The sequence below is a fragment of the Alligator mississippiensis genome, chromosome 11 (assembly GCF_030867095.1).
Source record: "Alligator mississippiensis isolate rAllMis1 chromosome 11, rAllMis1, whole genome shotgun sequence".
NCBI classification, from domain to species: Eukaryota; Metazoa; Chordata; order Crocodylia; family Alligatoridae; genus Alligator; species Alligator mississippiensis.
In genome coordinates, this window is record NC_081834.1 from 54875617 (window position 1) to 54889331 (window position 13715).

Genomic DNA, 13715 nt, shown 5'->3' on the forward strand with positions numbered 1-13715 from the left:
TCCAGGGGGATGTACAGGGACCGCCAGGGTTGTAGGGACGTGGAAGCCAAAGATTATCGTTTGGAGACGGTCTCTCAAAAGGGGGCTGTTGTGAGGCTGAGAGCTGGGCTGCAGGCGAAGCCGCTCTCCCCGACCGTCAATACGAGGCTGTTCCTTCCCGACTCTGCGGCTGTCCCGATCCCACAAGAAGGTCATGGGGTGGGAAGTGCGCAGTGAAGGAGCAGCGGTCGTCGTGTTGCTGTTCAGTCTTGCGCTGTGAGCAATGTGGGGAGGGAAAGAAAGGCCCGTCCATGCACAGCAGCGCAGGGCAATGCAGATCTGTGGTCACAGCTCCAGCCATAGCAGAGTCCCTGGGCGGCCTAAGGGGGACCAGGAAACTAAACTGGGTGTGAGCAGCCTCTGCCTGGTCTGCTTCTGGCAGGGAAAATGGGGAGAATGGGAAACGCTTGAACAGAGATTTGAACGGTATTGAGGGGCTAGCAGGGCAGAGATCAAACCCCGCAGTGGGAAGTCATCTGTATTTCTACAAGCTGTTGTGTTGTGCAGGAGGCTCTGGGCACTGACAACATGTTTCAGCTTGAGGAAGGGCAAAACCTGCAGGTCAGTGAAATCCTGACCAAGTGTGTGGAATTAAGGACGCCACAAGGGAAGGAGAAATGCATGTTTTAGCAGGTGCCTGCAACCGCCTGACGAAATCCTGGGGTTGAGGACATGCAGCCAGACCTGGGCCTGTGGGGAGCTGGCAGAGTCCCTGGGCAGAGACTGAATAACCTGTGGCAGTGAAGACTGGCATTGCCCTGGTCCCCGTGCAGGCGCCCTGGGGTGACGCTGGCCCTGCCCCGGCTGGAGAGGAGAACCGCACGGTTCCTCTCAGGGGGACGCACCAGGCTCCTCGCAGGCGCAGGGTCAGGTCTGGAGCTGCCCTTGCCATTGAAGAGCTTTGAAATGAAACATGAGAAATTAGATTCAATGGAGGGGAGAGCTGGATTATTTTTCTTTCTTTTATATCTCCCCTCCCTTGCCCATCCCCCCCGGGAAAACTGAACACTTCCAGGAGAGCCTGAGTTTTTAGGCTGATATCTTGCCTGCTCTGAGCTTTTAGGCAGTTCTCAGCCCCAAATAACAGTCCTGACAGCTCTGAAAAGCTCTTGGCTGACAGCAGATACAGTGAGAAATGCTGGGTGTGTTGAATTGTTGTGTAGTGGCTTCAAACCCTTTTTCTGCTGTTTTCACTGCAGTTGTGCCGAGCTGCTGCTCCACAAAGGGTTACCAGATCCCCCGCGATCCCAGGGCTGAATCTTGACCCCGGCTCCTCCCAGCTCAGCATCAGTGCTGTTATTTCACAGGAAGGAAACGGCCGAGGGTGAGCCCAGCCCTGAGCTCAGGGAAGTGAAAGTAGCCCCGTGCCCTCCCGTCTCACAGCCATGGCCGCGGCGAGCGCTGTACAAAGCCTCCGGGACGAGGCGACCTGCTCCGTCTGCCTGGAGTTGTTCAGGGACCCGGTGATGATCGTGGGCTGCGGGCACAACTTCTGCCGAGCCTGCATCGCCCAGTGCTGGGAGGGGGCCGAGACGGACGTCACCTGCCCCCAGTGCAGACAGACCTTTGCCCAGAGGCTCCTGGGCCCAAACAGGCAGCTGGCGAATGTAGTAGAAGTGGTCAAGGGCCTGAGCGTGGGGTCAGCGGAGGGAGCCGGGGGCAAGATGGTGTGCGAGCAGCACGGGGAGGCTCTGAAGCTCTTCTGTGAGACAGACCAGGTCCTGATGTGCGTGATCTGCCGGGAGTCCTGGGCGCACCGAGCTCACCCCGCGGCTCCCATCCAGGAGGCTGCACAGCAGTGCAAGGTACGGGCGTGCGGGCCTGGTCCGGTTGTGCTGCTGGGGGGGACGTACACGTCCCTGCGGCGCTGGGTCTTTCTGCCCCGCGGCCACGGCACAACGGCGTGGCTGCACACGGAGGTTGGTTTGTGGTAGCCTCTGTGCAAGCCATCCTGCTGGGGGGAGGCGAGAAGGACCCAAATGCCCTTTGTTACGTTCCTGACTCAGCAAAGACAACGGAGATGTGCTCTTCTCCACCCCAAAACCCCGGGTGTTTGATTCGGGGACAAACACCACGTCCCTGGAAAATGACAGTAACTCTGGGACAACAGAGCGGGGAGCGCTGGTCTCCAGCTCCATCCCATAATAAGGACTAGCACTTTAACCTTATAATGGCTCAATTACTACATCCTTGTCATCAAATCTTGCCTTTGAAACCAGACGAAGCAGGAACACGGCTCCCCTGGCCCTGGGCACGCAGAGCAGTGAACCTCGTCCAGTGTCACCGACCCACGGTTGTGTGCGGGGCTGTGTCTTGAAACAGGGGGTGTCCAGCACTGGTTTCCCTTCAGTTGTTACAACCCTCCCTGGGAGTTGCCTGGGGAGTCCTTGGGGACGGGGGGATTGTAGTGCATGGACAGACTCTGTTCCCCTCGGACAGAGCCCACGTGGCATGCTCTGGAGGGCAGGCCTTGCTCACAGGATCTGCCACGAGCAGCCGCTTCCCCCAGCCGATGCTCCTGGCGCGTTGCACAAGTCTCAGTAATGTGTATTGCATTGGTGCCGGGGGCTTCAGGGCTAATGCTGGCTCCAGAGGGGACGTGGTGGCACCGCCCAAGTCCAGGGAGCACGGCCAGGACCTCCTTTTGTATCTGACCACCTCCTTCCCTGTCTCTGTCCAGGCCTGGCTACCAAATGCCATGCTGCGCTTTTCCTGGATTAATGCTGCTGTTTCTGAGCCATCTCGCTGTAGCTGTAGCTGTAGCTGTAGCTGTAGCCATAGCTGTAGCCGTAGCTGTAGCTGTAGCTGTACTGCTGGGCTGTGATACTTCAGACTGGTGTCTCACTTCTGAGTTTCTTAATCTCAGTGCCCAGAGACCAGACCTGTGTCTTGTCCGGCCCTGCTGCCTGAGTCTGGCTGGCACTCTGCACTGCCGACCGCGGTGGATTCAAGGCCGTGTTATTTTCTGTTCAGTGCATGTCCCTGACAGTCTGCACTTCCCACTGCTTGCAGTGTTGCCTTGTGGCACCTCCCTAGGACCGGCTCCATTTTTCTATGTGCTCTTCCTGCTGGGCAGGAGCTGGCTCCACAATCCAGCTGGAAACTGGCTGCTTGCTGCTCCAGCTGTGTTCAGCGCACACTATTCGGTGCTGCGTCCAGGCACGGGTGCGCTGTACTGGGAGCTGCTGGTCCAGCCTGAGCACATGGGCTTTCCTGGTGTCGCGCTCACAGCACACCCTCAAGCAGCCCTCTTGGTTCTGGTGCGGGGAAGAGACTCCAGCTTCTCCCCTCCAAGAAGAACTGACCCAAGGAGTTTTCCTTCACGCAGGAACAAATTTAGACTCACCTGCAGCTGCTAAGCGGGGAGAGGGAGAGGCTTGAAGCACTGCGAGGGAGTGAAAGCCAGAAACACCAGGAATACCAGGTGAGTGCTGCCGAGGTCCGGCTGATGTGGGGGAGGAAGGAAGGGACGTGTCCTGCTCAGCATGTTTGGTGGGACAGTGACCGTGGCATTTTGTGACCGTGTGTTGCAGGGTGTTGTGGCAGGTGCATGGAGCCAGGCCTTGCAAACACAAAAATTGTGTCAGCTGATAGCTATATATATAGCGGTGTTTCACTTTAATTGTTGAAAAACGTGGGTTTGGGGTTTACAGCAGAGAAGTTTGGATTTTTAAACAGACAACCAGGATTACTGATTATGAGAGGAAAGCTACCTTGCTGACAGCCATGGACTTCTCCCCTCCTTACGGTCCTGGCTCTCAGGGAAACAGAAAAAACCTTTGCAAAATGAAGAGTGAAGAGATCCCAGGCAGGGCCCCAGACCTGAGCTACCCCCAGCTCTGTTCCAGACAGTGGGAGGTTGGGGGTCCCAGCCATGGAGACAGTCAGGACCACGGGGCCTTACAAACCATGCCCTAACTCTCCCCAAAGCGGCTGCTCTCCCTGACGTGGTTTCTCTCTGTTCATGGCAGCAAAAGGCAGCAGCCGAGAGGCAGAAGGTTGTGGCTGCGTTTGAGCGACTGCGCCGGTTTCTGGAGGAACAAGAGCGACTCGTGCTGGCCGAGCTGGGAGAGGTGGAGAGCAGCATTGAGAAGAGTCAGGGGGAGACTGTCACCCAACTCTCCGAGGAGATTTCCCATCTCACCAACCTGATCAGGGAGCTGGAGGGGAAGTGCCAGTGGGCCGCCAGTGACCTCCTGCAGGTGAGGCACATGAAATGTGTCCAGTCCCAGTGCAGGGGAGGGAAAGGGCTAAACCTTGGGTCTGCCAGGACCAGGTGCATAACTGAAGAGGGGCGACAAGGGCAATGGCCCCTGACAGGCACATGGTGGCAGTGATGGGAGATGCAGAATATCAGCCCCAGCTGCTGCTGCCCTGTGCATACCCACTACCCAAGGTACATGGCTGCCCTATTACACCTCTTGGGGATGACTAAATCAGGGCTTGTAGGGGGGCTGAACTTTCTGCAGATCCTCTGTGTGCGGCACTCGGAGTCTGAGGACAAAGTGCGTCCCCTCGGGCAGGGGGTCCCCGGTGTGGGGCATTGCACTGAGCTCACTCTTGCATCTTTGTCTCTCCCTTTAGGACATGAGGAGCACACTGAGCAGGTACGTGGCTCCACCTGACTCCCCGTAGAGGGAAGGGTCCTGGAGACAATGCAATGGGCACATCTCTGCAGGGCACCACAGCACAGCAAGCACTGGGACTTTCCCTGAGGTGGGAAGCATGAACGTCCCCCTCTTCTCCTTGAGGAAGTGACGGCTTTGGGCACTGGTGGCCTGAAGACTGTAAGGTGTAATCTGGGCTTTCCCCGTCTTGTCCCCGGGGAATAGTCCTGGCCACCAGAGCTTGAGCCAACTACCTGTGAAGTCTCTGCTCCTTTCTGATCCCAGAAAATGTCCTGGACATTTTGGAGCTGAAGAAAATATCCCTGCTGGGGATCGGTCCCTTCTGGGGGAGCTGCCACTGCCACTGTGGGCAATTGGTGCCTCCCGAGTGGAGTGGGTGGCGTCGGCTGTGGGGCCAGAGCTGGCAAGCTCTCTCAGCACCTCCAGCCCTGTCATGGGGGGCATGTTCCTCCCCGTGCTCCTACTGTGCATCGCCTGTGACTGCCACTGTCTGTGCTGCCCCTCCCCCTGCGGCTGAGGCACATGGCCAGAGTCAGTCTCTAGGTCCCTCCATCCACCCAATGTTTCTACCATGTAGCTGAGCTGCAAAAAGAAAATCAAATAACACAGACTCGTTTTTCCCAGGTGCAGGAAGGAGCAGTTCCAGCTGCCAGAGGGGATTTGCCCAGAGCTGGAAACGAGACTCAGCATCTTGTCTGGACAAACGCTAGCTCTACAGGAGACTTTGAGGAAGTTTCAAGGTACTGAGAAGGGGGCTGCGAAAGGGAAGAGGGAAGTGTCCTTGTTGAGGAAGAAGAGACAAGCAGTTGGTTTGAATTTGGAGCCAGCATCTTTTTTAATTTGGAGAGAAACTAAAGGGCTTCTCTCTGCCTTTGCACGAATCGCTGATGAACCAGGGCTCCTCTGGGCACCCCTTTGACCCAGGTGCAGAGCCGCAGGGCCCCTGCTGCTCCAGCACTGCTCAGCATGGGCACCTGCAGCTGGGGTGGTGGGAGCTGTGGGGCCCTGCCCCACTCAGAGCGAGCCCCAGTGCCGCATGTCAGTCCACCAAATTAAGCATGAGGCAGGCTGTCCAGTTTGGATCCTGCTGGCTTAACCCCAGGGGTGCAGCAGCAAGGGGAGGTGTGCTCCCAAGGGCCAGGAGAGGAGCAGGGAGGGAGCAGAGCAGGCAGGTTGGGGGCGGCCCGGGTGAAGCTGCACCTCTGGTATCCTGCACCCCCACAGGGGCTGCTGGAGCAGAGGGCCACTCTGCCTGGATCCCTGGACTTCCCCAGCCAGCGCCAGCCCTTGCCTGTCCCCTCCGCCAGTGAACAAGAGAGCTGTGAAGCTCATCCCCTTCCCACAGGCTCGCCCTCCACCCCCGCTGCTTGTCCCTTTCTGTCACTGAGTCCCTCACCCCAGTGTCTAAGGGGGCAGGATGGGCTGGGCACTGAGTTCCCCCGGGTCGGTGGTGTTACATTTCTCCCCCTACTCCTCTGCCTGCACCTGCAGCTCCCTCCCGCCCTGTCCTGGGAGAGGAGGCCGTGCTGCAGGGGAGCAGGGAGATGTGGAGGCAGCTTCTGCAGCCACAGTCCCAGCAGCAGGGCAGGAGCTGCCCTGGTATCACTGCTTCGTCTCAGGGGCTCAGGACCAAGGCAGGTCTAAGTCAGGAGCTTGAACCAGACACCACAAGTCTGATATCTGTGCCCCTTTCCCCTGCAGAGACTCTGCCGTCCACCTTGGAGAAGGGCAAAAGGGTACCAGAGGGATCATACACAAAGGGTAAGCACTGGGGAGCTGGTCCCGGCATTAACACAATGATCCAGCAGAGCCCACGGCCGTCCCTGGACAAGAGGCAAACCCTCTCCCAGCCCAGCACCAAACCCCCCGCGCTGGGACGTGGGAAACTGGGCTGGGATTTTCCTATTCTTGCCTATGGATTTGCAGCTACCTGCTTCCTTTCCCCCGGGGCAGGGCTCTCCCCCGTGCCAGGCTGAGGGGCTGTGGGGCCGTCGGTGCTCAGCCCCCGGGCCCAGGGCAGAGGCAGCTCCGGGGGCCCAGGACGGTCGGAGAAGGACGGGGCTGGTGGGGAGGGGGAGGAGCGGCCCGTCTGCCCCGGGCTGAGCTCTGCCCTGACGCTGCCATTCTCTCTGCCAGCGACGGTGACTCTGGATCCAGACACGGCAAATCCCTGGCTCGTCCTGTCTGTGGATCAGAGAAGTGTGAGATGTGCAGACACACGGCAGCCTGTGCCTGACAATCCTGAGAGATTTGATGTGAACCAGTGTGTGCTGGGCCGGGAGGGATTCACCTCCGGGAGACACTGCTGGGAGACGGAGGTGGGGCAGGAGGTCTGGCTCATGGGGGTCGCCAGAGAGTCTGTGAGGAGGAAGGGAGGGATCAGATTTAGCCCCGAGGACGGGATCTGGGCAGTGCAGTGCTGGGGGGATCAGGTTGAGGCTCTCACGGCCCCTGCTCCCACCCCCCTGTCCCTGCGCCGGGCGCCCAGGAGGGTGCGGGTCTGTCTGGACTGTGCGGGGGGGCAGGTGTTGTTTCTCGATGCTGACACCGAGGCCCCGATCTTCACCTTCCCGCCGGCCTCCTTCGCTGGGGACAGAATCCGGCCCTGGTTCTCGCTCTGGGCGAGGGGGCCTGGGTCCGAGCTGAGACTGTGCCATTGAGTGATGGGGAACAGCCGGGGAACGGACCCCCCACGCGGGGAAACGGGCCGCTCTGGCTTCCTATTCTCTGTGACCCCGGAGGAGTCCCCTCTACCCGCCCTGTCCCCTCCTCTCTGCCCCGGGAGCTGCCCAAGTGAAAGATGCCGTCTGCACCGACAAGCCCGTCCCGTTGCACCGACCGATCTGTCCCGGCACTCGGTGGCCCTGGGGGAGTCGAGCGTGGCCACCAGCACGGACCCTTGAGGACACCGCCCCAGCGATGACTCTGAAACCCGTGCTAAGCTTGGGCCTGCTCACAAAAGTGAAAATACAGAATACGGATGCTAACTGCATGTTGCAAGAGGACGCGAGGTCATGGCGAGGCCATCCGAGAAGGGATAATGAAGTATTGCCTCGGCTCATCTTGCTCTATTTAGGATGATTTCAGGCAGACTCCTAGCTGTCTGGTGTAACCATATGAAATGTCTATCTTTGATTAATTAGTATGGTAAATATTTCTTTTGCGACTAACTCGTGCTTATGTGCAGGAGGAAACATTCGCTGTATGTGATAGATGTCTCCTCCTGATTCAGGGTGTTTTTCCTGGCTGTTAATCAGTTTCTTGATATGTTTCAAACCGGATCACCTCTTGTTACCAAAGAAGGTAACTCATTCGAATTAGAAACTTCTGATAACCAGTAATGAACAGGTTTTTCCCGTCAATTATTGCTTGGGACTCTCTTGATTTGCACAACTAAAAGAATGTTTTGAAGATGCTAAACTAAGGGGAGAAAAAGGCAGTAAAACAGCAAACAGCGCGCGCTTCAAGAGTGAGAAATCTCTCTGACACCAGTTGCTGATGCGCCCGACTTACTTGAGAAGTTGAAGAGAAACAGACCGCTGATTCGTTGCCTGTTTGGTGAAAAATCATCACCTTATGGCTAATTACTGGACTTTACTTTGGTTTGGGCTCAGTTGACTTGATTTTAAATACTTGTAGTAAATAAAGCCTTTCTGTCACTCATCGAATGAGGTGTCGTGTCAATCCCTGGGCTAGTCCGCAATCCTAGGTTTTTATTGCTAACACCAGTGCTGGGGCTCAGGGCCAAGTGCTGCTGGGGGCCCTTTGCCCAGAGCCCTGCTGGGGCTGGGGCTGGGGGTGGGGGGCCACCTGCGCTGGAGCCTGAGCCCAGCCTGGCTCGGCCTGTGGGAAGCTGCTGGGCTGGTCTGTGCTTGAGCTGGTTTTTCCCGTGCAGCAAAGGGCCCTGGGCTGGGCCTTCTCCGAGCTGGAAGAGTTTCACTCAGGGCAGGCGCCTCTCTTCATCCGTCCTCCGACACGGACGGTTCCCTTGTACGGCCCAGCCCTGTGCCCCTCGTGGCTTCACGTCCACAGAGATCTCAATAGACATCTCACCTGGGGTTTGCAATGGCTTTGTCTCTTGGGCCTTCACTGCCCCTCTTTTCTCCCATCTCCCCTGCACTGGCTCCTTGCTCGGGCTCACACGGAGGACGTCCCATGCAAGTTGGACACGGCTTTTCCTGGGCCTGGTCTTCAGCCTTGGACTTCTTCATCGCGAGGCTGCTCAAGCTGGGCCACGCTCTTATTCACCCACAAACCTCCTCCCTCCTTTGGGGCAGCTGCGTGGCACCGATGGTGGCGCAGGAACTCCACTTACCTTTGTGTTGGTGTTTTCCACCTCCAGATGTTGACCACACAAACTGGGGCTGGAGGTAAATCGGGACTAAAAGTGAAAGCATTTGCAACATTTATTGTCTCCAAACCAGTTCTTAGGCAGTTCGAAGCCCAACAGGAGAGTTTTATGCTGGAAATCTTTTGGGCTAAAGCAGGGTCGCCTAGAAGTGCTCTGTTTCCAATTATTAGGTAGTCGATTGACAAGCTTCCCATGTTGTTTCCAATGTATTTGTCCTTGCTACCTCCCCACAAAGGATGAACAACCACTTTCCACGGGAATCGAAGGGTTTCACCCAGGGACTCTCGACAGAGCAACAGACCGTCAGAGCCATTTACAGAAAGGAAACATCCAGCTCTTGCTATAGTCCAGGGGTCACCAACCTCTGGCACGTGTGCCGAGCATGGCATGTGAGCTCATTTTGCTCAGCACACCACCGCCAGCCTGGGCTGTAGGCACCTGGTGCCAACCACAAAGCCCAGGCCACTCCCAGCAGGCGGCTGGCCCCCGAAGAATTTTTTTGTCTATGAACTTCATCTGTCCGGCCACCAGCCGGACGGCGGAACCGCCATCGGCCGCCCGATCGGGGTGGCCCCAAGATCCCTATGGCAAACTGAGGCTTTTCAATAGTCCCAGCAGGTGGCTGGGCATCTGCAAGCCCTGCAGCAAGCAGACTGGGCTCCGTGGCTGGCAGCAGCTACCTAGAGCCTGGGCCAGCTGCAGCCAGGAGGCTGCAAACATCTGATCTGGGCTCTGGCATCTGCTCCATACAAGCAGGTGCATGCGTGGCTTGGAGTAGACAGCGGGGGAGGGCCCTGAGGCAGCGTAACCCTGGCCTGTTCACCGCTGCACTGTTGTTTGTAGCCAGCCTGGGCTCTGGGCAGCTCCACGGCCCCAGCATCAGCTCCATGCTGCCACCGACTGCACGTGCACCTCAGAGCGGACAGCCCCTGGCCCTATCCCCACCATCCGATCCAAGGCATGCAGCTGATGCAAACCACTGAATAACCTGATAGGAAATGGTAAAGAATGAGAGCACCCTAAGGAACAGAGAAGCTGATCTAAGAAATGGGGTGTGGGAGTAAAGAAAAGATAAACGAGGACAGGAGCTGAGATAATAGAAGAGCTGAAGAAGCAGGTTTCATAGATTTATAGATGCTAGGGTCGGAAGGGACCTCAGTAGATCATCGAGTCCGACCCCCTGCATAGGCAGGAAAGAGTGCTGGGTTTAGATGACCCCAGCTAGATGCTAACCTCCTCTTGAAGACCCCCAGGGTAGGGGAGAGCACCACCTCCCCTGGGAGCCCGTTCCAGACCTTGGCCACTCGAACTGTGAAGAAGTTCTTCCTAATGTCCAATCTAAATCTGCTCTCTGCTAGCTTGTGGCCATTATTTCTTGTAACCCCCGGGGGCGCCTTGGTGAGTAAAGCCTCACCAATTCCCTTATGCGCCCCCGTGATGAACTTATAGGCAGCCACAAGGTCACCTCTCAACCTTCTCTTGCGGAGGCTGAAGAGGTCCAGGTGCTCCAGGCTCTCCTCATAGGGCCTGGCCTGCAAGCCCTTAACCATACGAGTGGCCCTTCTCTGGACCCTCTCTAGGTTATTCACATAACTGTTAAAGTGTGGCGCCACATCCCTCTTAAAGATGCTACAGGCGTGTGAGCTTGGCAAAGGGACATGGGAAAATGAGCATTTTGGCAACAGGACACAGACACATAGGCACACAACTTGAGTATTTGGAGTATAAATATAGATGCCACAAGGATTGTTTCTTTGTAGTAACCTGGGGAAGGGTAATTCCTGCTCAGAGCTGTTACCATTGTCCAAAACAAACTCACTGCATTGGGCTGCTTGTGCTTACTAAGCAGAGCAGCCAGCATACTGTCCGAGTGACATAACCCACTCAGAGCTTTTTGCCATTTCATTTTTTTTTCATTCATTCTGTCTTTGAAATGTTTTGGTTTTCTTCTGATTTGCAGTGAAAAAAATCAGTTCCTTGGACCTAGAGGAACAACAGCCCTTCAGTGCTTCGGAGGTGGCACCTGGCAGAAATGGAGGTGTCCAGGGGAGTTGGGCACGGAGGGTACGAGGTGGGAGTTGACCGATGGCATTGAAAATGCCTGAATTTTGTACTGACCTGCTTGAAAAGCCCACTAGGATCCAGGTCCATAACGTGAGGTGTCTAACACCCACATTCAGATGAAAGTGAATTAGGTGCCCTCGTGACTCTGATTGTATGGGCCTTATCATGTAGAAGTCTCCTCAGCACGTTAGAGATGTATAATAGCACATAGGTGTGCCAAAGAGCTCTTGTTTCACTGCCACTAGCAAAGTAGTGTCCACTTTGTTCAGCTGGAGAAAGGGAAGAAGACAGATGGAGAAGCAGGAGAAACAGCTGCAAAGCAGACCCAGACACAGGCGTGGGCGAACTGGGCAGACAGAAGAGGGGACCTGAAAATGGAAAAAAGAAACGAATAAAATTGCAAAAAAGTTTACATAATTGAGCACATACCATACTGGCAATGTTACCAATTCAGAACAAACTATTTAAAGACATTGCTACCACAGATGCGAGAAAGACATTCACAACAAGAAATCTTTATAACTGGCAATGTGGGGCCCGATACTGCAAGTTTGCCCAGGGCTGCCGGGAGTCTAGGTACCGTCCTGCTGAGAAAAGAAACAGAAGAACAAGGAAGGTTGCCAGGAAATTGAGGAAAGTGATTATTTCCCTTCTATTCTGCGCTGCTGAGGCCACATCTTGACTACTGTGTCCTGTTTTGGGCCCCCCACTACAGAAAGGACGTGGACAAGCTGGAGAGAGTCCAGTGGAGGGCAATGGAAATGGCTACAGGGTTAGGACACATGACTTCTGAGGAGGGGCTGAGGGAACGGGGCTTATTTAATCTGCAGAAGAGAAGACTGAGAGGGAATTTGATAGCAGCCTTCAACTCCCTGAAGTAGGGTTTGCACAAGGATGGAGCTGGACTGTTCTCCGTGGTGGCAGAGATAACAGGACAAGGAGCAATGGCCTCAAGTTGCAGAAGGGGAGGTTTAGGTTGGATATTAGGGAAACTTTCTCAACAGGAGGGTGGCGAAGCACTGGAACAGGTTACCCTGAGAGGTGGTGGCATCTCCATCTTCGGAGGTTTTTAAGGCCAGGCACGACTAAGCCCTGGCTGGGATGATCTAGATGTGGATGGTCCTGTTCTTTGTAGGAGGTTGGACTAGATGTGATCTCCTGAGGTCCCTTCCAACCCTCCTTGTCTTCACAACTTCCCAGGGAGGTAGACAAGGATCATTCCCACTTATGGTCACAGCGCTAAGGCACAGAGGGGCAAAATGACATGCCCAGGGTCACCAAGGCAGTCTGTGGCAGAGTATGGAACAAAGTATTGACATGTGTTGTTTCAGTACAAGACACAAGAGGCATGCAGAGGAAATGTATGAACTAAACACAAGTTGCACCATGGGCTAATTTAAGTTATAAAGTTAAAATTAAATGAAAAAACCAGAAAAAGTTGTCTATCAATGTCTATACAGAGATCAATGGGATCATCAAGCTGCATGAAAAGCCTACTGCAATCAACAGTATTTGAATATACTTTTGCTGTCATTTCATCATCTCTTGTATTTTTAATTAGACACCATACTTCCACTAACCTGCAGCTGGGTTCTGGAAAAAAAAATAACTATATGGTAAACCATGACAAGGTGGCTGATAGGTTAAGGTGATGGGCTGCTAGTTTGTTGTTATTTCTTTGTATGGGTTCAAATCCCATCCTTACTGTTTGTTACTTCTGTGAATCTATAAGTCTGGGCTGAAGCACTAATGACCTGCTTGTCCCTCTGCCAACAGGAGTCTTGCCATTGACTTCACCAGGAGCTAAGTTGTCAAATGGTGGAAGCCAGGCAACTGTGTGCGCTGGGAGACCCTGGGCGTATGCATGCTTTGGGGGCTCTGGGCTGTGGTCAGGTGGAGAAACGTTTGCAGCAGGTCAGTCCTGGGCCCAGTGCAGCCACACCTGCCATGCACACACCAGGCCAACCCACATAATAGTCAGCCTACCTCAAGAAGAAGTCACTTCACAATAGGTTGTGGTGGAGCAACTCATGGGAACACAAAGTGAGCACCGTGCTCCCCGCACACCTTGGCATCCCATTCTCAGTCTGGCCTTTCCCCTGGCGCGGCTTAGACAGCCCCAGGACTTAGAGGGATCTTGGGGCTGGGGGGGCACTTGGCAGCAAGCTGGGCAGCTGCCTGGACAGTCACCAGGAAGGAACAAACCTCCATAATAATGGGATTTCTCTTCCCTGCGCGCGGCAGGTCTCACCTCTCAGTGTTTTATCATGCATCCTTGTTCATCTCACTGGCCCTTTTGCTCCAGCCTGACCCTCTAAACCCTGCGCAGCTTGGGAATTTCTTCCATTTTCTGCTGCCCAGATGGGATTGCCTTCCCAAGGCCGCTCCCATGAAGCGCATGATACCTCGTGGATGAGCCCCTGTTGGTAATGGACAGGAGGAGTTTCGGAGCAGGGTGGAACCAAAGGAGTCACCTCTGTGCAAGTCTTCCTGTCCTTCCCTCCAAGGGGAGGAGAGGACAAGTGCACTCAGGGCCCTAATTAACCCGCAGTGGCGTTAAAAGCCTGTAAATGATTGTAGCCATTTTCCATCATGGAAATTTCCTCCAAAAATTCACACAGAGACATTTGGGG

The 13715-nt window shown here is 55.3% G+C and overlaps 1 pseudogene; it reads left to right on the plus strand.

Moving 5' to 3' along the window:
* The first annotated feature begins 1369 nt into the window (after positions 1 to 1369).
* LOC102576856 (zinc finger protein RFP-like) lies at positions 1370 to 8335 on the plus strand (annotated as a pseudogene).
* The last annotated feature ends 5380 nt before the right edge of the window (positions 8336 to 13715 follow it).